At 39.2% G+C, this 24847-nt stretch overlaps 2 pseudogenes; both read right to left on the reverse strand.

Annotated features, from left to right (window-relative positions):
* Positions 1–245: 245 nt before the first annotated feature.
* On the reverse strand, positions 246–4042 carry LOC137241569 (bystin-like; annotated as a pseudogene).
* Positions 4043–14829: 10787 nt separating this feature from the next.
* LOC137241570 (lipid storage droplets surface-binding protein 1-like) lies at positions 14830–16145 on the reverse strand (annotated as a pseudogene).
* Between the last annotated feature and the right edge of the window lie 8702 nt (positions 16146–24847).

Below are 24847 nucleotides of genomic sequence, written 5' to 3' on the forward strand. Positions count from 1 at the left end.
ATAATCAATTTGACAACCAATAATAATTTTACTGGGTATGCGAAAGAAAAGATACAATATGAAATGTAAAACCACTTACCAAAAACTAATCCAAATCCAATGCAACCGACAAATCCACCGGAGGACGAGTTGTTTTATGGAGTGGATGCCCTACAATAACAGCGTCACATTAGATAACGGAAGCATCGGGTGCATAATAGTCCAGCAGTTAGGAACAACACTAAAATCAAAGGTTTTTAGATAGGTTAAGCAATCGTAGCTAAAGAATTTTCCATGCCCACCATAATGAGATCAACCTCAATGAGATCAATATTGATATATACAGTAAGACCATGTCCCGTTTTGCCAAGTGTGCCAAAAGATATGCTTTCATCCAAAAACAAACTTAATTTATACTTAGCACGCAGCGCCACCAAATCGGGAAGGGGACATAATTCACCAGTATTCATACATATACCTTCCGCAACTAAAAACCGTCGAGTTTTTGCGGCCCTTTTGAAGATCACGACGCTGCTGCGCCAATAACAATCGTTCTAAATCGGACATATCATTATGCTTACAGAAATATATTGAGCTACGCGAAGCATCCAACGCTTTTTGCATCGAGAAGTTTACCTTTTCGTCGGCAAATATAACATCGCCTCGCTTTGCATATGCTGAATTCATATGAATACACCACGGCCTTTCCATTCCCATAAACATTGCCAAACGGTCTTACAAATCTAAATGCACCTTCATTGTGCTAGAGCAACCTCGTCACGCATATGAGCCTACACACTTATATATCTGTATTTTCATCTTCAATGTCAATCACCTAAGCACGAGCCCAAAATGCATCTTTAGCATATTGCGGCAATACCAAATTACTCAGTTCGGAAGGTTCTGTAATCCAAAATATCGTTTCATTCAGGTTGACCATGGTTTTCGTTCACATTTGTGAAGTCTTAAAAAACTACTCATAGCCTACATCTTACCTCTGGCAGTGCAGCAATGTCATTATCGCACTCCGTCATTTCTACATCACGGCATTTAGAAGTCAATCGTCCTCTTCGAATTTCAGGCGTAATCTTTGGATGTGATTGCTTCCTCATTAAATTCATTAACGCTTCCTTTGTTCTGACGATATACCATGTTTATAACGTTGTGAAAAAGTTAATAGGCATTGATGCCACAACGCAGACATTTCACGCTTATCATTTTCAAATTAATTAAATGAAATAATCCTGCAGCGATTACGCGGTAAGGTAGAGCATAACGTCTGTCCAGCAAGTAGCGTATAAATATTGAGTTTGCATATTTTTCGTAAACAAGCAGATGAATGTAACACAGGAATTGAACTACGCGCAACAACGCTACCAAATATAAGGGCTTCACGCAAAGAACAGTCACCCGCTTCCAGTCAAGGTAGTATTATTCTTTTCATAAAAGCAGCTGGTTTGGAAGGAGCCCCTTTTTTACAGCATTATACCAAGGCTTATTAAAGTTTTGTACATTCACATAAAACATCACGTATTCAGGGTAGTATAACCAAATCGAAAGATTTTTGCGCCATAACATGCGAGTACAAAAAAAAAAAAGAAAACAAAAAATTCGAGTCCCTTGGAATATTGCAGCAGCACTCCAATTACGCGGTTCTTTTATGGAAAGTATTTGTTCCCACTTTTGCAGTCTGGGAATAATCTTAAAAGCTTTGTGAACCTTTCCACTTCGGCAACGTTTTACTACATCTCGAACGCCTATGCTAATATTAGGTCGCTTCGTATTTCTTCAATGCTTGGGAAAGTATAGTTATTCAGTTCTAATTGTTGAGCGTTACCCGCAGCTGAAACTTTTTTGAGTTTTACGTTGAGACTTTCCCTTGAGTCCAAAAATCTGAAAAGAAGAAATCCATTGGTAAATGCATAAATGGGCCTCGCAAAGGTGTGAAAACTGACAGCGCGGCCGACGCCGTAGTTGGATCACCCCTTTTGCGATGCCGGTATATCTAAAATTAAAACAAAATCTGATACAAAACCACCTCCTGGACCTATACAACCAGCCACCTAGAAATAAAAGAAAGATAATTAATAACATGAAATAAAAGAAATATATTTATCATTAAAACGGGTGGGCATGAGCTTAGCACCTGCTAAGCGGTCATATACGTATACGACGAGCGAACGAAAAATTTCTACTTCGTAAAAATCAACGACCAAACACATTTATGTAGTTTGATTTCGACGTCCGTACATTAAGGAGGTGTCGCACACAATATTAGCACACAGAACGGTCGAAAAATATGTACATATGAATGAAAATGTTTCAGGTTGGGTTGGAGTTATCATGGTGGAATAACCAGGTGAAGTAAGCCGTCAATTGTCTCGCTCTGCTTAGCCATCTTACTTCAGTGTGAAGTAAGACATCACCGTATTCTGCCTCAATTTCTTCCATAAATGCGCGGAATATTCGGTGCATAACTGCATTATGTCCATGACGTATTTTTTTTTTATAATTTTGACGGTGATTTCCATAGCCTGTCCCAACTTGAAACTTTTAGCAATTAATTGCTGTTGATGCAAAATGCAATGAAAGGGTGCACGTTTAGGCAATTGCGAATTAACTGACTTACTAGTCCGTTTTTTGCACCAATCATTGCGGGAACACTATCAGTATAAAACTGACGATAGTTTGCTTTTATCTGCAAATCCAAATAATTCGCGTTCAATGCACGCATAAATTATGCTTCCCGTCACATCCAATTCGAGCCCTCGCAAACAAAACATATCCTCCGAAACGTTAAAGTTACCGTCAACAGTCCTCACACATACCAAAAGTTGACAGGTGTCGCCAATGTCGGTACTTTCATCCAATGCAATGGAATAAGACCTGGCGGTTAATATATTTTGTTTCAAGTGTAAATATAAAAATCTTGAAATATCAGTTATCCGTCGCGTGATTGTACGTCGTGATAAGGGAATATCACCAACATGTGTGGCTAACTCCAACCCTTTTTTCCAAAGCACTCCAGGACGGCTACAGCCAAATGTTTAAAAATAGTACTATCTTCTAATGGCTTACCTTTTTTTTCTAAAGCAAAACAAACCACGAAAGAAGCTTTCAATTTTGCTTGAGACAAATGTTCCTCCATTTCATTAATTTTTGAACGACCAAACACTGTACCAAGTCTGCGTGTGATACGTGCTTATAGTACAAGCGCTGAAATCAAACTAAATAATAGAGTTGGGTCGTTTCATTCTGAACTTGTTCAATTGACCGGGTCTCTCAACTGAACAAGTGAACTACATCTTCGATTTCGGTTCTATTTGTTCTTTTAGTTCATTTGTTCTTTTAGTTCGTTTTATCTAATGTTATTCTTTCTCTCATTTCGTTCGCGTACATACATACGTAAATTCATACATACATACGCAGAAATTCACAGTGAGCACGAATGTCGACGATGCCACTTACATTAAAGATGTGTGTGGTCATATTTGTGTGTGGCACTGCTACAACAATATATGTATGGACTATTTATGAAAAACATGTTTTGTAAGAAACTAATTATTACATTTATTAAACTTGAAAAGTTCATATTTGCAATTTGTGTCTGTACTCTTTCAATTTCCTGGGTCATCCGAAATTTGTAACTTGTTTTCTTGAAGTTTATTATACATATATATATATTAACTTATTTATTAATAACACATTTAAATATACCTACACAAAGCATTCCTGCTTACACACTCCAATCTATACTTGTTGGTTTTTTCCGCGGGGGGAGCAGCAGTGAACAAATTTGCTTAAAAAAAAAGAACAAATGAACAAAAAGAACAACTTGTTCGTTCATCAGAAAAAGAACGAAAGGTTCGAATCTCTGAAATGCACGAAAAAGCACAACTCTACTAAATAAATATCAGATTTTGCATTCGTGCTAGCCACGCGTTCGTGTATACTAACACATTCTAAATTTGGTAATCGTGTATATGTAGTGGTGCCCACCTATCATTAATAACATTAATTCAACAATTCGAAGTACTTACCCTTTCCTTTGTAATTGTGCCATCGTACTCCAACCACGCGTAAAAATGAAAAGAATAAAGCAACGGCGCAATGAATCGAATTCACCGTTTGTTTCAATTCTGTGGAATTTACATTATATACATAGGTATGTATAAATGTTCGCGAGTATTTTTTTTTCATTTTGCCTTTGCTGCTGGTATGCCTATACCAGTGCGCGGACTTTACATGATGAAAATGTTGGTAGACGGAAAATGAAAATGGTAGTAGAAGTTGGGAAATTTTTTTGTTCAAGAAAACAATAGCGACCGTTTTTATCGTACAAAACAATTCATCGTTTATCAAAACCAAATAAAGCACATTGCACGGAAATAACACTTTCAACAAAAAATTTGAAAACAAAACAAAAATCCATGTTAATATGTAGCTGCACAGCTTATTCCTAGATGATACTTGCCTTTTCCTGTCTTTCGAGCTATAAACACTCACGAAACTTTACCACAACGTCCAAGTACAACAACAATTTTCCAATGTACCAAAAATACTGCCACAAAATAACCGATGCCGGTATGTTATTCGGAAGATTATTGACACAAAAAAAAAGGACAATAGTGACAAAAAATTATTTGCGTGGGCATTTACTACATTTATTTCATCAACAAATTTGTTTCTTGTTTTGAGTTTGTTCAGTTTCAATGCGAATCGATTGAAATGTTTGTAGATTTTGGGGATTTGATGATAGAAGTAGTAGAAAAGTAAAATGGGTCCAAAAGTAGCTAAATATACCAATGCGGTAAAGTCCGTGCACTGGCTGTTGGTATACGTATAACCAAAGTATGTATGTGTATATACCTATGTGCCTATTGTTCGGCACTCACTATTTTTAGTGATGCCTCACCCAATATGCACAAGTACAACTTTTTTCCAACCTTTGAGAAATATGTAGTTCTCAAATGGAAACCCAACTTTTACAACAATTGGAGATCAAATGATTTTTCCAAAGTTAGTTTTCAAATTGAGTGCTCTTGGAGGTCAATTTGAGGTATTACTTAAAATTTTTTCAGATGGTAAAGCGTTTTTTCATTTATGTTTGTGGCAATGCTGGCAAATCATCTGTCAAAAGATTGGATAGCAGCGAAACTCAAAGTAGTGCAAAAAGCAAATTAGTTCATATATTTCGGAGAAGTAGCCAATTTTAATATTGTAAGTGTTAAATTAATGTAATATACATATGTGCAACAAATAAAATGCATAGAAGTAAGAAAGTTAGAAGTGAGATAAGGGAGGTGGTGGCTTTGCTGTCGGAGCGCTCGCCAACAATTGAAAGTTTGCCAGTGGAGCCTTCCACATCAACTACTGCATGCAATACTCTTTTGGAAAAATTTTCAAGTGAAGAAACTTCCTTGGAAAGCGATTCAGAAGAGATGGCTGATGATTTGTCCAACTTAAATGATGAGTTAGATAGTTGGGCAGTAGAATTTAATATTAGAAACGAAGCTGCCAATAGCCTTTTAAATATATTGGGTAAGCGCATATGTAGGCTTGCAAAAGATGTGAGAACTCTGAAATCGACTCCAAAATTTGCTCCCGTAGAAAAAATGGGTTCGGGAGAATAAACTAAAGATGAGGAGTGATGAGAAAACATATTGAGTAAAAAGTCAGGAGAAAAAATTTAGTGCGGAAATTTTGCTAAGCTGCTGAGTTGGCATACATGATTTTTATTTATCTTTTTCAAAGCCTCTACACTCAAAATCATTGCAATTAAGGTATCCTCATTCACAGTTTTGAAAAAAGAAGGTTATTTAAAAACTTATAAATTTTTTTTTTTTGTCTCCTGTAAAATTCGTAAAAGTTGACTTAGCACATTTTCACATTAAACGATATATATATATGTATATTGCACCTAAGCTGAGAATATCTTAATGAACTACAATTACTTAAAATGTTTAAATACTTTTAATTAATTTTAAAAAAATGTAAAATTAATTACTATTTATTTTAATTTATGTTTATTTTATTAAACTGAAACCAAATTAATATACAACGCTGTTATTTTTATTCAATTGGGATGGGACATTTAATTCTAGAAGAGTTTTTTTTCATTTAAATCCAATTGGACATTGATGTTGGAGTTTAAATTTATATCAAAGAACTTCTCAAGTTGAGAACTTAGATTATTTACGTATACAAAATGTGCCGTTTTGTTTGAGAATGGATTGGTCCTACAATGGAGGTACAGTGGATATTAAACATTGGAATTTGGAAAACAAGTTGTATTTCCATTTGACCTCAAACAAACTTCCAACAGAAATGTTTATTGGGCAAAAGATGCAAACAGGTACCGAAAACCCCTTTAAGACAAATCAGTTTCGGAACCAAATACCCGTCGGGAACCGTATTATTTGGGAAAGGCAGAAAAATAAACAGGACTCCAAGCGTATTTAGTGAAAAAAAAAGTTAAACAAATATATGGAGAGCCATACAAAAACACACAAAAAAGGTAAATTTAATAAAATTTGTTCAGTCGTCCAAGATCAACATCCATTTATTATTTCATACGTCGCATAAAATTGTGTTGTCTAAACATTTTTGCGGGGGCAGGAAAGTTGTTGGGTTGTTAGCACCAACAACACAAACCACAACGACGCAAGAATCTATTAGAACAATTTAGTCAACACAAATCCGACCCCAGCGGGTTAGGGGATCAGAATATACCCGCGGTAGGTATGCCTGTCGTAAGAGGCGACTAAAATACAAGATTCAAAGGGCTGTGTAGCGCAACCTTTTAGGTTGCCAGCGCAATATATAGCTTCTCCAAACCCAATTGTCAACCTCACCTATCCGCGGCGAATCCTGTTTCACTAACAGACGAGGCTCTGGCGACCCCAAGCTCCTCATGGAACTTGGGGGTAGGGAGGGAGGGAATGGCCTGAAGGTTTAATGTGGCCACATAAATCGTTCCCGAGATGGTCGGGCTAGCACCTTAATGGTGCTATGGTACCGGAGCGTACCGGATTTGTATCCGGCAAAGGACCATCACATCGACAACACTCCCCAAAGCCTTCGGGGAGCAACCTTATCGCTACAACAACAACAACAACGCAAGAATCCACGACATAACACACTCTCTACCCGGTTGGGTACCAGAATGTGAGTACCGTATAACTTAAATGCTCATTTTTCTGCAGCACTAGTGTGCCTGGCTAGCTAAAACGCTACCGGGTGACACAAACATAATCAAAATAGGGCACTAAAGACCCACACACATAACGTCCTGGAAAGAGGCCACGCACATAACATGCGCTGAATGCATACGTTCTTAGGCAGCTACCGCTGTATTTCCCCCACGCACGCGCTAAATTTCACAAATCTCTACAATGCAATTAGGGCTTACTCGCCAGCGAACGCGTGTCACAGGCATAATAAATCAACGAGTTTCTCTTTATTTTTATTCCATCTTCTCTAAATGGAATGACTCGTTACGCTTCGCTACGAAAGAGGACCGAGCGCCAGGCCGCTCGTTACCCGAAGCCGTGCCATTTATGCAAAGCGCAACATCCTATCAGGTCGTGTCCGATATACCGCGCTAAGTCCCCACTGCAACGACTGCAGGAAATTATTAAGGTTAAGTACTGCCAGAACTGTCTTTCAATGGTACATCGGGCCAGAGAATGCACGAGTAAGGGCAGGTGCCGAAGATGTTGTTGCAACCACCATACCACGATGCACCTTTCGATGGAGGACTTGTCGTCTGAGCCAGAGCCGCCCAAGAGCTGGAACCAGCTGGTCATGGAAGAAGAGGCAGAAGGGTATGAGCGGATGCCCACGATGCAAGAGGGGACGACGGGACGATGGATGAGGCGCTGTCTCTCCACGCTTCCGTGTTGGCCTTTACCGACGAGCAACATCTACCATCCGGGAGTGGAGCGGGCTCCTATACAGTCCAATCAGACAGTAGGGGATCGGACCCACGGCCGTTCCGACCTCTACTAGCCCACGAGCGACGAGAGAAAAGTGGAGGGGAATCACGGCCTTTCCGCCCACCTACGCAACGGCGCCCACGAATACACCGAGAGAAGCGCTAGCGTAGACTGGCACCTCGGCCGCGCCAGCTACGCGCTATACGAAATCTTAAAGAAGACAACCGAGACGGTAGACTCGCCCCACGGCCGTGCCAGCTACCTCACAACAGTTCCTTCCGGAAGGGAGTCATTCCGGCCCGCACTACAGCCTGCCCAACCCTTCACCCAATGTCTACTCTGGAGCCAACTGCGGTCGTGAAGGTGGAAGCCGGGGGGCGTTTAAATCTCATCTGTGCACTCATTGATGCATGTTCCCCCGCACAACGATCGACCGCAGGCTGGCGTGAGGGTTAGCACTGCCGACAACCAATGCCGCCGGCGAAACCGGCTGTTTTATTAGATTTAGAGGCAAAAATGGACAGAGCAAGACGGTGGCGACTCACGCGGTCTGCGTCCACGAGTTCAGGCGCGTAAACCCCAGCGTCGCGGCTCCTTATGAACACATTCGTCTGGCGGATCCCCAATTTTATGCGTCAACACCAATCCCCCTCGTTCTAGGCGGCGACGTTTACGCTGAAATCATTACACCGGGCACGTTGCCGCCGTCGTCTGGCTCGCTCCTAGCCCAAAGCACTATCTTTGAATGGGTGCTCTCGGGGACCCACCCGATCTAACATGTCTTTTAAGGGATACTTATTTTTAAGGTTTATATATGTGAATAACATTTTTCTTTTTCCCACAATAAATGGATTTCTGTAGTAACTGGCAAGAAATATATGATGCGTGTTCTTTTACTTTACCATTCTTTTATCTCGTCCTAGCTATAGGTAACGGCGAAGGCAAGGAGGATGCCGTCACGCCATCCGGCGCGCACCGCTTGGCTTATAATATAGTCGTAAGATAATTCGTGGTCGGGAACGCTCGGGCGGAGTCTGAGCTGTTGCGTATCGCAACGGGGCCGGCATATTTAGGACCGAAGCCTAAATTCATATTAACTCGTGCCACCCTAATAGCACCACTTTATCGACCACTAGTTCGCCCACATGCATGTATATGTGTACATAGGTAGGGTTGTGTTGTCCGTACACATATACATACATGCCGGTACAACTGTGTGGGGATGCTTCCCCTTAAAAGCGGATACTTTTTCCGCGGTTCAAAGGTTGTCCTCGACAAGGCAACCGTCTACTTTTCCAGCGATTGTCGAGCGATCAACAGCCAAAGCAGCCACCGAGAAGACCCGCCATCTTAATTTTATACACAGGTAAATTAGTGTTCTGATCATAATTTTCACTTTAATAAAGAAATATTATAACGAGAAATATCTCTCACGTTTCTTTCTTTTGTTTATTTCAAACCTAATCCAAACACAATTGTGGTGCCTCCACTCCTCCGAGTCTGCGAATCACCACAATTGTTCAGTATTAGTCCCACATTCCTTTTTTAAAGTTTATGAAAGTGCATTTTTCTGTGACAGTGAAGTCGGCGGTACGCTCGAGCGAAACAAGTATTGGCAGGTGGTCGGATGCCAATGTTACAATCGGCTACAAGTTGACGCAGTTTACGAGTCCTGCGATCACGATTGATATATCTAGCGAGCTGTGACAGCTTCTTACCATACGAGTGGGGTCGTGTTTATTGTGCGGAACGTCGTTTCTTCTATTTGATCCGCCAACATCTCACCCCTGCTGTCTGCCTGCAAGTGTGAATGCCATAGGTCGTGATGGGCATTGAAATCGCCTAAGATAATGCGATTTTCGCCAGTGAGTAAAGCGCTGATATTAGGGTGGTACCCACTGGGGCAGAAGGTGGCAGGAGGCATGTAGATGTTGCTGATTTCTAGGTTTACATCGCCTGACCCGGCAGATAACTCGTGACGTTCTAGGACATTATCCCTACGGCCGATGTCGGGATCAAATATATGATATTGCACTGAGTGGTGTATTACATACGCGAGACCGCCTCCATTGCCACTCTCGCGACCTTTTCTGTGGACATTATACCCAGAACAGGTCTGCATAGCAGATGTATGCTTCTTCATGAAATCGACTATCTTCGTAATCTTTCCAGTTAATCCATTACAGTTTAACTGCAGAATTCTGAAGTGCAGCGGGGGAGACGTCGCCACTCTTGGAGTAAGTGACGGGTGACTACGCCTGGGTTGTGAAAGGCTAGGATGCAATTGCTGTTGTGGTCCCTGGGTAAGCATTGGGGTACCCGATGTATTTAGGTTTGCGGCCTGGCAACATGGCGCAATGAAGCCCGTTGGGGGGATCCCATCGCGGAGACTTTTACACTCTGTGATTTCTCGTTCGCGTAGTTCTAGGCGTTTCTATTTCTAGAATTTACTTCCCGTTTACAAGCTATACATTTCTCAGCTATGACTACAGATGCACGATTTTATAGCTTCTCGCATAGCCCATGCGCGTGTATATGTGAGTGATACTTGCACAAATGATTGCATACTTTTGGGAGTATCTCAGAAATGTGCATGGTACTCTCCGCTGTTTGTATGGACATATGGGTAGACATACCCATTGTAGATTGATTCGTTTAAGTAGATACAAGTGACTGCCTGCTTTATTGTTGTTGTGGCTTCATTTACTTAGCATCAGACTAGTGATGTGAGTATCACTTAGTGTCACTAATATTCGTCACAATATATTTTCTTGCGTTTTCGATATGACTCACCTTCAGCTGAAAAATGCTGCAGTTTTTTTCTGTTATTGCCTGTCCGTTTTTTATTTTACTTATGAAATTAAATGTATTAGGGTGTGTCGAAATGCACGAATGGCGTTGTGCCACTCTTCGATAGAATTATTTGTTCGGGCTTCACTCAATTTGGTGCTATTATAAATATTCCATAATTCGATTGGATATAAAGCCTTCTTTCGATATTGCTGTGTTCCAGGAAGTAACCAGTCGGCTGAAAAAAATTCAGAAGTAATTTCAAATTATGACTTCTGAATTTTGATTTCTGAATTTTTGTTTCTGAGTTTTGACTTCTGAATTTTGGCTTTCTGAAAAAAGAGTTCTGACTATTGTTTTCTGAAAAAATGTGTTTCTGAATTTTTATTTTTTGAATTTATTGGGGGAACCACATAACTCTAGTTATTTTCAATCTTCATCAAAGACATTGGTTTATTTGCAAAGCAATCGAAATATTTATTTATGCAAATGACTTAAAACTATACAGAAGGGTCACATGCGCGTCATATGCATTGCTCTTTCAGGATGGTTTAAATTCTTCTGATGACTGGGAGCTCCATAATAGTCTTTCGACAACATACTAAATCTCAAGTAAAGCTCGTGCTTCGGTTAACGAATTTCTTGATCTTGGTGTAACTTGAGACTCTTCATTCACTTTTGCTAGCCATGCTAACTAAATCATATCGAAGGCTTATGCTAATTTAGCTTTCTACGTCGGTTCGCCATGGACCTTTTCCACTTGGAAACTTTTGTATAGTCTAAGTTAGAGTATGGATCTATCATGTGGAATCCCATTAACTCCACACACTCGGCAAGAATTCAAAGGATCCAACGCAAATTCATTCGATTCGCTCTTCAACCTCTCTATTTGGATAACTCCATGCCTCCCTATACTGCTAGGTGCATGCTTATCAACATATATATTTTCAGTAGGCGTCGCTTGTAAATAGTTAGTAGTCCGTTCGCGTTCAAGTTAAAAGCCTGACAAGCAATAACTGACTTATCATGTTTTGTTGATTTTCCGACAGGGTGGATATAAGATGTATATTGAAAAAATTTTCCGTCATCCCTTGTCAAATTTGGTTTTGAGACAAACCGTTTTCGGCGTTGTGCCATCATCAGTGTCAAAATCTAAGTGACAAAAATCTAATAAAGAGGAGAAAACAATAAAGAATCTACGTCATAAACTAAGGAAAAACTATTGTCACAACGAAAGCGGACAGAGGAAACACCACTGTGCTAATCGAAAAAGAGAAATATATATCCAAAACCGAAGATCTCACAGAGGAAATGAAATGTCGTAGAATGAGAGAGGATCCCACAGATGAATACCAAAAACAAATCAAAGTTGCTATAAAAAATGCAACAAATATAGTAGATTCTAACATGGCACATAGATTGTTCCAAATGAACCCTTCGGCTCCTCCACTGATTGCGCTACCAAAAATACACAAGCCGGACACGCCAATGAGGCCCATCATTAATTTTAAATTGGCACCATGTTACCAACTGTCCAAATATTTAAAAACGATATTGAAAGATTATTGAAAGATACTCTGGAGCTAAGAAACGAATATGCAATAGCTAACACAACAGAACTAATAGAGAGACTTGAGACCGTAGAGCTAACAAAGAACAGCAAATTGGTATCTTTTGACATACAAGATTTATGCCCATCAATACCACTATCGAAGACTTTAGACATAGTAGCTCAACAATAGTTCATAATACAAAAAACAAAGTGAAAAGTATGCAAATCCCAAATACGCTAAGAACCACTTTACGTCAAAATAATTTTCAATTCAACAATAAAATGTATATAAAAACAAACGGTCTTGAAATGGGCAGCCCCACATCAGCAATTCTTATGGAAGTATTCATGCAAAATCTGGAAGAAAAGTACATACAGGAGCTGGAGTCCACATTAGGAGTGTCATTTTATGCTAGATACGTGGATGACATAATATGCGTCTTAACTACTAATAACGAAGAGCTTGTACTGGAGTACCTCAACAAGCAGCACGGAAATATAAAATTTACAATGGAAACCGAAAAAGACGGATGAATATCTAGACCTCACGATAAATATTGATAAAGAAGCGAAAAGATTTAACTATGACATATAGAAAGCCAACGGCCACAGACACAATAATACATAATACCTCAAATCACCCCCCGCAGCATAAAAATGCAGCATTGAGGCACTTGGTACATATACTTGAAAGAACACCTCTTACAAAAGAGGCATAAAAGAAAGAACTTGAGGTCATATATGATATCGCTGCAAACAACGGATATAAAAAATCACTAGTAGATAAGCTCAGAAGATAAAATGAAGAACCAAAAAGAAATAATGAAAAGGAAAATAATAGCTGTACGACTGTGACATATACTGCAAAAGCAACATATACATCGAGCGATCTGGGGCGAAAACTAAGAACTAACACTAACTCAGAATATCCGTTTAGCAGCCACGGCGTATACACGCTTACCTGCGGATGCCAGTATAGTTACATAGGACAAACAGGACGGCAAATAAGAACGAGGTTCAGAGAACATATTAGAGATTACAACAAAAAAAAAAAAAACGGAATCCAAACATTATACCCGAGTCTAACTTCGCGAATCACGTGGTCGATAATGAATGTTCCCCAGCAAACCTCAATATAACAATTAGGGTTCTTCATGTACAAGCAAAAGGCCAACGTCTCAACATACTCGAAAACATGGAAATCTACAAACAGAAAACATTCTACGGTAGAATAATAAAAGAACAGATAAACACAATTTCTGATACAATATTCGAGCATTTAAAACTGGTTTACAAGAAACAAATTAATCGCACAGGTACAACAGACAAACACACAACAACAAATAAACACCAAACAATGAACACACCAAAACAACAAACCTACAAAGAACGTCAAACGACTAAAATTACGGATTTTTACCTACCCCAGTCAGCCACACAAATCGATTAGTAAACCACCCTCGGTTCTGAATGAACACACAGCACATACACATAACTAAATATACACAAGCATCAATTTTGACAATACCTGCTCATGTACCTACGAACTATAAATACAGGACAAACCACAATAAAAGATCAGAACGAAAATCAACACTGATGATGGCACAACGCTGAAACCGGTTTGTCTCAAAACCAAATTTGACAAGGGATGACAGAAAATCGTTCCAATATACATCATTTATCCACCCTGTCGGAAAATCAACAAAACAAGATAAGACAATTAATATCACTGGAATTACTTCCGATACGGTGTCTACGCTAGGCACTTTTACAACCAAGCTAAATTTTTTCATGAAACATATACTACACGTAGTAAATAACGATTTTAATATTCCGACAGACGGAATACTAGGAAAAGATTTCTTAAACACAAACAAATGTCATATCAACTTTATAAGGAAGGAGAAGTGTGCGAAAAATTTTATATTGGTACAACGAAGAGATCATTGGGCATCCGAATTAGTGAGCACAAATCAGATGCGAAAAATATGAAAACGACTACTGCTATTGCTGAGCACCTAACCACCAAATACCATACAGCGGACTTCGATAATGTTAAGATTTTAGATATAGAGAGGAGAGAGAGGACGCGCCTAACACTCGAAGGGTTACGCATACAACAAAAAATAGAGAAGACGGTAAACTTCAAATAAGACGTAAATAATATAAACGGCGCATACACAACTGCCATCAAATGCAATGGACGAGGCAATTGACGCAGTCGAAAATTTTAATTGTGCTAGTTTGTATATGTATGTATGTTGTTGAATGGACGTTTTTGTTAATAAATGTTACATGTAAAAAGCAAACATTTTATGTTAAAGGTAAACGTTTTATGTTAAATGTTACGTCTAAAGACAAAATTGCAGTTCGAATGTTATTGTATTATGTTAAATTTAAGTGAACTGTTGGAAAATATGTTATTGCTTGATGTTAGTTATTAATAACTTTTTAATGTTTGTTTTTCCGTTTTATGTGTTATTAGAATAAACCAGACTCCCTGATGAAGATCTTATAAAAACCCGTTTAATTAAGGATTCTGCTTCATCCTTTGACATGGTTTTAACTCTAATTGGTGGTGGAAACTGTTTTTGGTATTTTCGCTGCCAGAATTGCACTAAAGTTCACCATGACATCGTGCTGATTCGCGCGTCAGGAGGACTATAACTTGTTCCAAACCCTCACGGAGTACTTCATTTTCTGACTCAACCTTACTTATGTAATCCCACAGCTCTATGGAAAGCCAATTTTGGATCGGTGGCAATCAATTCAGCTGCATTCCTCATTGTTTTTTTAAAGCTCGTGCTTCATACAAGGTTCATTGTGTTAAACGACGTTTACGCTTGCGTGGGAATCATTGACCGAGATGAATCGCTTTAGTGGTGCCTGTCTCGTTAATATTTGCGACAAAATTATTATCATCATCGTTTTGTTCATCAACTTGATCTTGAATACGTGGAATTGCTATCAAATATTTATCAACGAATTTATCGCCAACGGTAAATGCTTCATCCAAACGTTGTACCGGATAGGCAGTCAATTGACTCTCTAATACGGTATTGCTGATATATTTCAGCACCGGTCGCACCAAATAATCCGACATATATTCTTTTGTATTTGAATACACCATTTCAGGTGGTAGATAAACAAATGGTATGCGCTATTCCAGTAAATCCAAACTTGTACCCTTAACGCCATCTAATTGCTTTAGAGGAGCTTCAAATGTTTACCGGCTGCACAGATTCATAAGCAGAAGTCTGGTTTCATGCTTCACCTCCAACAAAACCTATAAATAAATTTATAAGAACATATTAAAATAATATCTATCGATATTATTTAAAATATAAAACATCCTACCATCATTTAACGCCACAAATTTGGCAAATTTAAATAATTTTGCTGAATAAACAATAATTTTTTTTTAGAAATGTCACTAGTTTGAATGATAGAAAAGTCAACACAAAATAAAGTTGGAGAAAAAATGTGATGCCGTTTCATACTTTTCCATGAAAATAAATTTTTATGGTTTTTATTACAATTTTTCCTCTGAATGAAAAAGTATTTTCGCAAAGAGGCTAATCGTGTTTCAGAGTGGGACTTCAAGATGGCGGATTAGAAAGAGAAGCTGCCAACGTCAGTCACCTTGTAATTACATCATGATTTAGTACTAACACCAACGCCGAGTAAACCGTTCGATATCGTGTTATTGATACAATTGGACCTCTGCAAGAATCGAAATACGGCAACAAGTTCGCAGTTACCATTATTTGCGATTTAACAAAATACCTGGTATTCGTTCTAATGTCGGCTGAGTAGGACGTGTTTTTTAAGCGCTCTCATATAATTGTATATTTCCTCAGAAATACCTCGACTATTGTCCACATCGTTTGTGTTGTAGGTGTGCGCGTGTGCTGCGAACTGTTTGTGGTGTTAATTTGTTTGTACCAGTTTACCTGTTCCAGCCAATTGTCGAATAAACTTGAATAATACAAAAAATAATTTATGAAACCAACAGCTATGTCGCGGAAAAATCCAGTAAGAGGACAGTCATCTCCCCCTAAAACCCCTCTCACACCATCATCGAATGTGCTTAAAAAGGAATTTGAAGAGCTGAGAGACTCCATAGTTAAAGATTTGACAGCTGTAATGGGGAAGACTGAAGAGCGCATTATGCAAAAATTCGGTGAGTTAGCTGCTGAAACGGCTAACCTGAAAATGTCTTTCACGGCAATTGAGAGGAGAGTGACTGCAGTTGAGAACGCGTGCTCTGATGTTCTGATGCTGCGTAATGAACTTATCGAAGCTCAGGCCCAACTCAATGCTCTTGAGAGTAGTTCTGTTGCATCCGATTTAATTATTACTGGCATTCCACAAACTGCTAATGAGTGTTTACCTGAGCTTTTCTCGAAAATTTGTTGTGTGGCTGAGCACAAAGCACCATCACTACGAGATGTGTTTCGACTGCGAAAGGGAGTGGGTAATAAACATCAAAAAACACACAATTCACCCATCGTTGTGAAACTGTTTTCTGCACCTGACCGAAATCAACTTCTGAAATCTATCGCTGTGTTCTGCAAGTCAAAAAAGAGATCGCTTGCGCTCTCTGATGTTGATTTGACGGGTTATGGATCAGTGTTTTTGCATGAAAGCTTACCAAAAAAACTGCGAGTGGTGATGACACATGCCTCTGTGCTTAGGCGGCAGAAAAAGTTAGCGTCGGCGTTCTCAATTCGTGGCAAAGTTTTTGTTCGGCACAAAGCAGGTGAAGAGGCGAAAGTGGTAAGCAGCATAGCTGAGGTGAATGCTGTCATTGGGACATGAGTGCGTAAATAATAACATACATTGTATAACTTGCGAATGAACGTTTTGGATTATTTAAGATATGTTTTTTACCTTTTCATTTCCCATCTTACTCTCTTAAATATACTTTTTTCTATCTCTTTGATTCTGTGCTGCAATCTACATTATTCAAATGTTTACTATTATTGTTTCTTCTTAGTCTTTACTCTTCCCATGCATAATTTTATTTGTTATGATCTCCTGCATTTGTTTCTGTGCAGTTGTTTTTATGTATTTAGCACATCTTGTATTTGTTCCTTCTCCGACTGACGGACTCAAACCCCTGTAGGAAATCTGCCTTCAGCATAAACGAATATCACAAGATAGTAATTAACATTTTATGCAAGCAGTCTAATGGATTTAACATTGTGCATTTCAACGCTCGTAGCTTAAATAGAGAGAAACTGGATTATGTGAGAGATGTTTTTGCTGAGTCGAATGTGGACGTTGTTTGTGTTTCAGAAACCTGGTTTTCTAATGACATACCCGATTTCTACTACAATATCCCTAACTATAGACTTATGCGCGTTGATCGAACATCTAAAAAGGGAGGAGGCGTTGCCATCTATTACAAGACTTCCCTTAAAGTTAGAACCCTAGTGGAATCAAAAAACAATGGTGCGGAGTTTATTATTGCTGAAATCTCAGATAACTCGAATAAAGTATTAGTATCATGTGTATACAACCCCCATAAGTGTTTTCTGTTAGACTCGTTCTTTGCCGAGTTATCCCCGTTTTTGATTGATTATGAGCGTTATGTTATATGTGGTGACTTTAATGTTAATATTCTTGTTGATGACTCTTATACCAATAAATTGCTCGATCATGTCTCAGCTGCAGGTCTCACCATCGTAAACACACATTTACCAACAAGATATTCGCAAAATACGACTCCGAGCTTGTTAGATCTCGTTATCACGTCAAGCCCGGACCATGTTCTTAAGTTTGACCAAATTAGCTTTATTTCGGACCATGACTTAGTTTTTTGTACACTGGATGTTACCTTTAATTGCCCTGTTGATACTCTTACTACTGTATATCGTGATTTTAAGTATATAAATGTACGCTCGTTGTTTTGGGATTTGTCTGATGTCGACTGGACCGCGTGTTGGAGTATTGCTACGGTGGATGCGAAGCTGAACTTTTTGAATAAAACTCTTGGTACACTTTATGATACGCACGTCCCTCTAAAAAAAGTGAGTGTTAAAACTAACTCTGTTCCTTGGTATAACGGCAAAGTGAGATATGCAATTAAAAATCGTAACAAGCTTTACTCCAAGTGGAAGAGGAGCAAAACCGTGGTTGCCTGGTCGCAGTATAAAATCGCCCGGAATAAAGCCACTGATATTACCAGAAAAGCGAAACAGATGTACTGCGATTATAAGCTAAACCCCTCACTACCTTCAAAAGACTTATGGCGCAATTTCAAAAATCTAAATATACATGGTAAGCAGCAATCTGAGTGTCAGGTTGATCCGGATACCCTTAATGACTATTTTGTTAGCTCAGGCAACCGCCGGGTCAATCCTGTACCTTATCATATAACCAGAAACCTTTCACCGGAGAATAACTTTGAGTTTAGGGCAGTGTCGGAGGAAGAGGTTCTAAAATCACTTATGGCCATTAAGTCCAATGCAATTGGTGAAGATGGAATATGTTTGAAATTCGTGAAACTATTGCTGCCATATGTTTTAGGAACTCTCACACATATTATTAACCACTGCTTCACAACGTCATGTTTTCCAAAGGAATGGAAAAAGGCGTTGATTATTCCCGTCGCAAAAATAAATAATGCAGTCGAGCTTAGTAATTATAGGCCTATTAGTATCTTATCTGCTTTTGCAAAAGTGTGTGAGTCCTTGATGGCTTCTCAAATTTCAAAATATGTCCTAGATCACCATCTTTTAAGCCCATTCCAATCAGGGTTTAGATCCAAGCATAGTTGCTCTACTGCAATAATAAAAATACTTGACGATATAAGAGTAAAATTCGATAATAGTGACCTTACTCTCCTGTGTCTCCTTGATTTCTCTAAAGCATTTGACTCAGTCAGCCATAGTCTCCTATGCAAAAAGCTTGAGTCCTATTTTGGCTTCTCTGACAGTTCTGTAAAGCTTATGGCTAGTTATTTGGCGAGAAGGACCCAGAGAGTGTTATGCAAAGGCTATGCATCAAAACCATGTACTGTTTCCTCGGGTGTACCACAAGGCTCTGTACTAGGCCCCCTCCTGTTTAGTCTTTTTGTCAATGATGTGTTCTCTGTTTGCCAGTACGTAAATATCCATGCTTATGCCGATGACATTCAATTATATTTGTCTAGCCGTGTTGGTCTCGTCGAGGATTTGTGTTTTAAAATTAATAGTGATTTGTCTGCAATTTCGAAATGGGCGTTTGAAAACTGTCTCTGTTTAAATGCTCAAAAGTCCTATGTGTTGCCCATTAGTAACAGTGTTGTGCACGTTGAAGATATTCCTAAATTGTTAGTTGGAAATAGTGTTCTTCCGTTTACTGACAAAATTAGGAATTTAGGTTTTGTGATAAATTCTAAAATGAACTGTGTTGACCACGTTAATAAAGTCGTGAGTAGTGTTTATTCGGTTTTACGCAGATTAAGAATGTCTGCCTCGTTTACTCCCTTAAAAAATAAATAAATGTAAGGCGCGATAACCTCCGAAGAGATCTAAGGCCGAGCTTCTCTTCCAATTTGCGTCGTGCTCCTCTTGATTTTTCCCTACAAATTGGCCGGACGGGACCTACATGTTTTGTGCCGACTCCGAACGGCATCTGCAAGGCAGATGAGTTTTCACTGAGAGATTTTCATGGCAGAAATACAATCGGAGCGCTTGCCAGACACTGCCGAGGGGCGACCCCGCTTAGAAAAATTTTCTTCTAATTGAAAAATCTTATTTCTAAAATTTTGATGTTGCTTTGCCCGGGAGTTGAACCCAGGGCATACGGTGTGATAGGCGGAGCACGCTACCATCACGCCACGGTGGACGCCGTTTACTCCCTTAGAGACAAGAAAAAAGCTAGCTGTTCAGCTTATAGTCCCACACATAACGTACTCAGAGCTAGTTTATAGTCAGTTTGATTCTGCCTCGTACCACAAAATTGATGTTGCGTTCAACAATATCACGCGTTATGTCTACGGCCTAAGGAAATATGATCACATCTCTCTATTTAAGCGCGAAATACTGGGATGCAGTATTTTTGAGTACATTGAGGCGCGAAACTGTATTTATATGTTCAAGCTCATCGAGTTCAAAACCCCTCAATATCTTTACGAAAAGCTTAAATTCCCAAAGTCTTGTAGGCACCGCAATCTGATAATCCCCAAATATTACTATCTGGCCTCATCGAGGCTATTTTTTGTAAATGCTGTAAGGCTTTGGAACTCTATACCTGATTTTCTCAAGGGTGCTTTGAGTAGGAGCAATTACAATAAGGTGATCCATGATTACTTCAGCTCAGCGTGAATATTGTGATTTCAACATAACTGCATGACTATATCTCTTTCACTTCCTATCTCTGTTTTTTCTTTCCTACCATATTTAAATGGCTCTACTCTTTAGTCTTAAGTGTGTATTTAAGGTTTAACATTAAGTTTAGTTTTAACATTAATATGAATTATAAGAAAATCGTTTTATTGTTAATCTTAAACTCGAATTTAGTTTTATGGTAATTATATTGTATTTATAAAACGGACGATGTGCTATAAAAGACTCCGTCTTACTGTCACAACCACTTTGTTCAACTAATAAATTTGAATTTGAATTTGAATTTGAATAGCTGCGCAAGATAAAAGCGCCAAAGCTATTGCCTCAGCAATTTTCGAAAGTTTTATTTTAATATATGGTCCTATGAAATCTATCAGGTCATAGGAACCGAATATAAATATGAAATCCTTGCAGAACTTAAGAGACTTTTAAATTTCAGACATGACTTTTCAACAGCATATCATCATAAAAGTGTTGGCTCAATCGAACGTGACCATAGAGTATTTAACGAATACCTGCGGGCATATCTTAACGATACATTTTCTGATTGGGATACATATTTAAAGTACTTAACTTTCTTGCACAACACAACATACAATACTGTTTTCGATAATAAATTTACGCCCTTTGAGCTAACATTTGGTAGAAAGCCAGTTTTACTAAATGAGCTAGAGAAAGAAACCATTGATCCAATATATAATGTTGAGTATTACGCAAAGGAAGTGAGGTACCGTATCCAAAAAAACCAAGTATTAGCAAAAATTGTATTACGACAGAAATATACGTGCAAGAGACATTGAATTAAGCAATACGTTCATTATACAAAAAGAACCGCGCGATAAACACGCAAGCATTTACGAGGGTCCATATGTGTTTAACAAACGGATGGCGTAAATGTAACAATTTATGACAAAAAAACTAAAAAGTCAAAAACAATCCATAAAAACCGTGTACAAAAAGTAACATAACTAATTTTTTTCGGTACACTAAACGGTACAAAAATTCTATTTTATTAACTTTCAAAAAAATCCAAATTATATAATTATAAGTTTTTCACCTTCTTAGTATTCTAAGCATATATATACAACATACAAAATAATTATTATTTAAAAGCGACAATTTCTTAATCTAATGTAAAAAAAAAGAAAAAAGACTATAGATATTATAAGTTAATAATATTTTAAACGTTACAAAAAAAAAAAAAAACCAACCGAATTCTCATACGAAAATTTTATATATAAAAAAACAAAAAAATTTAATTACCATTGCTTAAAACAATTTTACATATTAAATATTAAATAAGTTCAATAACATTGTATAAATTTAGTTACCATTTATTAAAATTATTTTCCATATTAAATATTAAATAAGTTCAATAACATTGTATAAATAAATTTAATTACATTAATTAAAACTACTTTACATATTAAATATTAAATAAGTTCAAAAACATTGTATAAAAAAGTTGAATTACCATGAATTAAAACTATTTTACATATTAAAGTTCCTAAAATTTTTTATTAATGGAACATAAGCTGATGTATGTTTGAGTTCATTTCTTTAAAATATTTTACATCAAATGATTTTGGGCAAGAAGAAGCCTGCAGAATTGATCACCCTGCCGACTCCTTCTTTTCCAGAGGAGGGTGATGTAAGGGCACCTTAAGTTCAATCTCACCGCATAAAACATACATCGGCTGATGTCGCTCGCACGGGCTAATGCAACCCGGTGCGTGAGTAGCTCGGCCATTATATTTTTGGATTTAACACCGACCGCAACAAGAAAAATAAAAGTAATAAAAATACCAATTTAAAACTAAAAATTAAAAACAGTATATTTGTTCTTTGTGCCTGCTGAAGTTTTGCGCGTATTTTCATATTTACTGTGATTCAGCTGTTGTTGTTGTTGTAGCAATGCTCGCCCCACCTAATAGCCGCGATCGATCACAAATTGTCATCAATATCCTCTAACGGGAGTCCAAGGAAACTTGCCGTTTCAAAAGGGGTGGACCATAAGGAAAGGGGTGTTAGAGGCCTTGGTTCCACATTACAATTGAAGAGATGGTTGGTGTCATGGGGGACACATTGCAAGCGGGGCATACATTTTGTATGTCGGGGTTGATTCTGGATAGGTAAGAGTTTAACCTGTTACAGTATCCAGAACGAAGTTGAGCAAGAGTGACACGCATTTCCCTAGGGAGTATGCGTTCCTCTTCCGCGAGTTTTGGATAATTTTCGTTAAGTACTGGATTCACCGGGCAATTCCCGGCATAAAGGTCCGACGCCTGTTTATGGAGTTCACCAAGGACCTGCTTGTGTTGTTTCACTTCATACGGCTAGGTTCTCAGGTGCCGTATTTCCTCAAAATGCTTACGGAGATGACTCCTTAAGCCCCTAGGCGGTGCTGGTTCATCAATCAGATGTCTGTTGGGATGCCCAGGTTTCTGGGTATTCAACAGGAACTGTTTGGTCAGCATCTCATTTCTCTCCCTGATGGGGAGTATTCTCACCTCATTATGCAGATGGTGCTCTGGGGACATAAGAAGACAGCCCGTGGCGATTCTGAGAGCAGTATTTTGGCAGGCCTGTAGTTTCTTCCAGTGGGTGATTTTTAGGCTTGGCGACCATATGGGTGACGCGTAGCACGTAATAGGCTGGCTAATTGCTTTGTATGTAGTCATGAGCGTTTCTTTATCTTTTCCCCAAGTACTGCCAGCGAGGGATTTGAGGATTTTGTTACGGCTCTGACTTCTCGGAACAATTGCGGCTGCGTGTTAACCAAAATGTAGATCCTGATCAACCGTCTCACCCAAGATTTTGGGGTGTAGGACAATCGGTAGCGTAGTGCCATCGACGTGGATGTTCACAATGGTCGACATTTGGGACGTCCATGTTGTAAATAAGGTCGCGGAAGATTTAGTCGGTGATAATGCCAAGTTTCGCGAGGCGAAACAACTGGAGAGATCAGGGAGGTAGCCCTTATTTTTTGCATAGCGCATCGATCTTTGGGCCTGGGCCTGTGGCCATTATTGTGCAGTCATCGGCGTAGGAAACGATTGTGACTCCTTCCGGTGGTGAAGGCAGCTTAGATATGTAGAAATTAAACAAAAGTTGGGATAGGACACCACCCTGTGGCACCCCTTGTTTAATTCTCCTTGGTTTTGATGTTTCGTTTCTAAATTGCACCGATGCCTGCCGACCACCCAGATAATTTGCGGTCCACCTTTTAAGACATGGGGGAAGGGTAGACCCTTCCAGGTCTTGCAGTAACGAGCCATGGTTGACCGTATCAAAAGCTTTTGATAGGTCTAGCGCTATGAGTACTGTTCTATGGTGGAGGTATTGATTTAAACCGCAATTTATCTGGGTGCTAATGGCATTTAGCGCGGTGGTAGTGCTATGGAGTTTTCTGAAGCCATGCTGATCAGGTGCTAGCTGCAAATTTGCTTTGTAATAAGGGAGCAAAATGGCTTCAAGCGTCTTTGCCACTGGCGATAGGAGAGATATCGGACGATACTACTCACCTATGTTAGCTGGTTTCCCAGGCTTTAGTAGCGGGACCACCTTAGCTATTTTCCATTTCTCAGGTATGACAAAGGTGGAAAGAGACAGGTTGAAGACATGCGCTAAATATTTGAAACCCTCTTTCCCTAGGCTTTTAAGCATCGGCATGGCTATGCCGTCTGGGCCCACTGCTTTGGATGGTTTAGCACGACCAATGGCGTCCTCAACCTCTTTAGCGGTGATGGTGATTGGTGACGCGCTGAATTTGTGTTTATGTGCGTGTCTATTGGCTCTCCGTCTATCTTTGTCGACCGTAGGATGCATTATATATTGTCGGCAGAAAGCGATCGCGCATTTTTTCGCGTCCGACAGCACTTTGTTGCCAAAGGCGATGGAAACTTTGTCTTTGTGCTTAGTCGGATTCGATAGGGACTTTACGGTGGACCAAAGTTTACCTACACCGGTAGAGAGGTTGCAACCTCTTAGGTGCTCCTCCCATTTCGCCCGCTTGTGTTCATTCACAAGCAATCTGATGCGTTGGTTTATATCCCTTATTTGGGGGTCGCCTGGATCAAGCTGTCTTATAAGGTCACGTTCTCTCGCTAAGTTTGCGGCCTCCGCCGGGAAGTGGGCCGGATTTCGGGAATTCTCCCGGCGGGAATGAAATGTGCCGAGGCGGATTTAATGACCTTACGGAAAGCACGCTCCCCTTGGCGGGCATCAGTCGGGAGAGGGAGGGCAGCGAA

Source organism: Eurosta solidaginis, chromosome 2 (genome assembly GCF_040869045.1).
Source record: "Eurosta solidaginis isolate ZX-2024a chromosome 2, ASM4086904v1, whole genome shotgun sequence".
Lineage (NCBI taxonomy): Eukaryota > Metazoa > Arthropoda > Insecta > Diptera > Tephritidae > Eurosta > Eurosta solidaginis.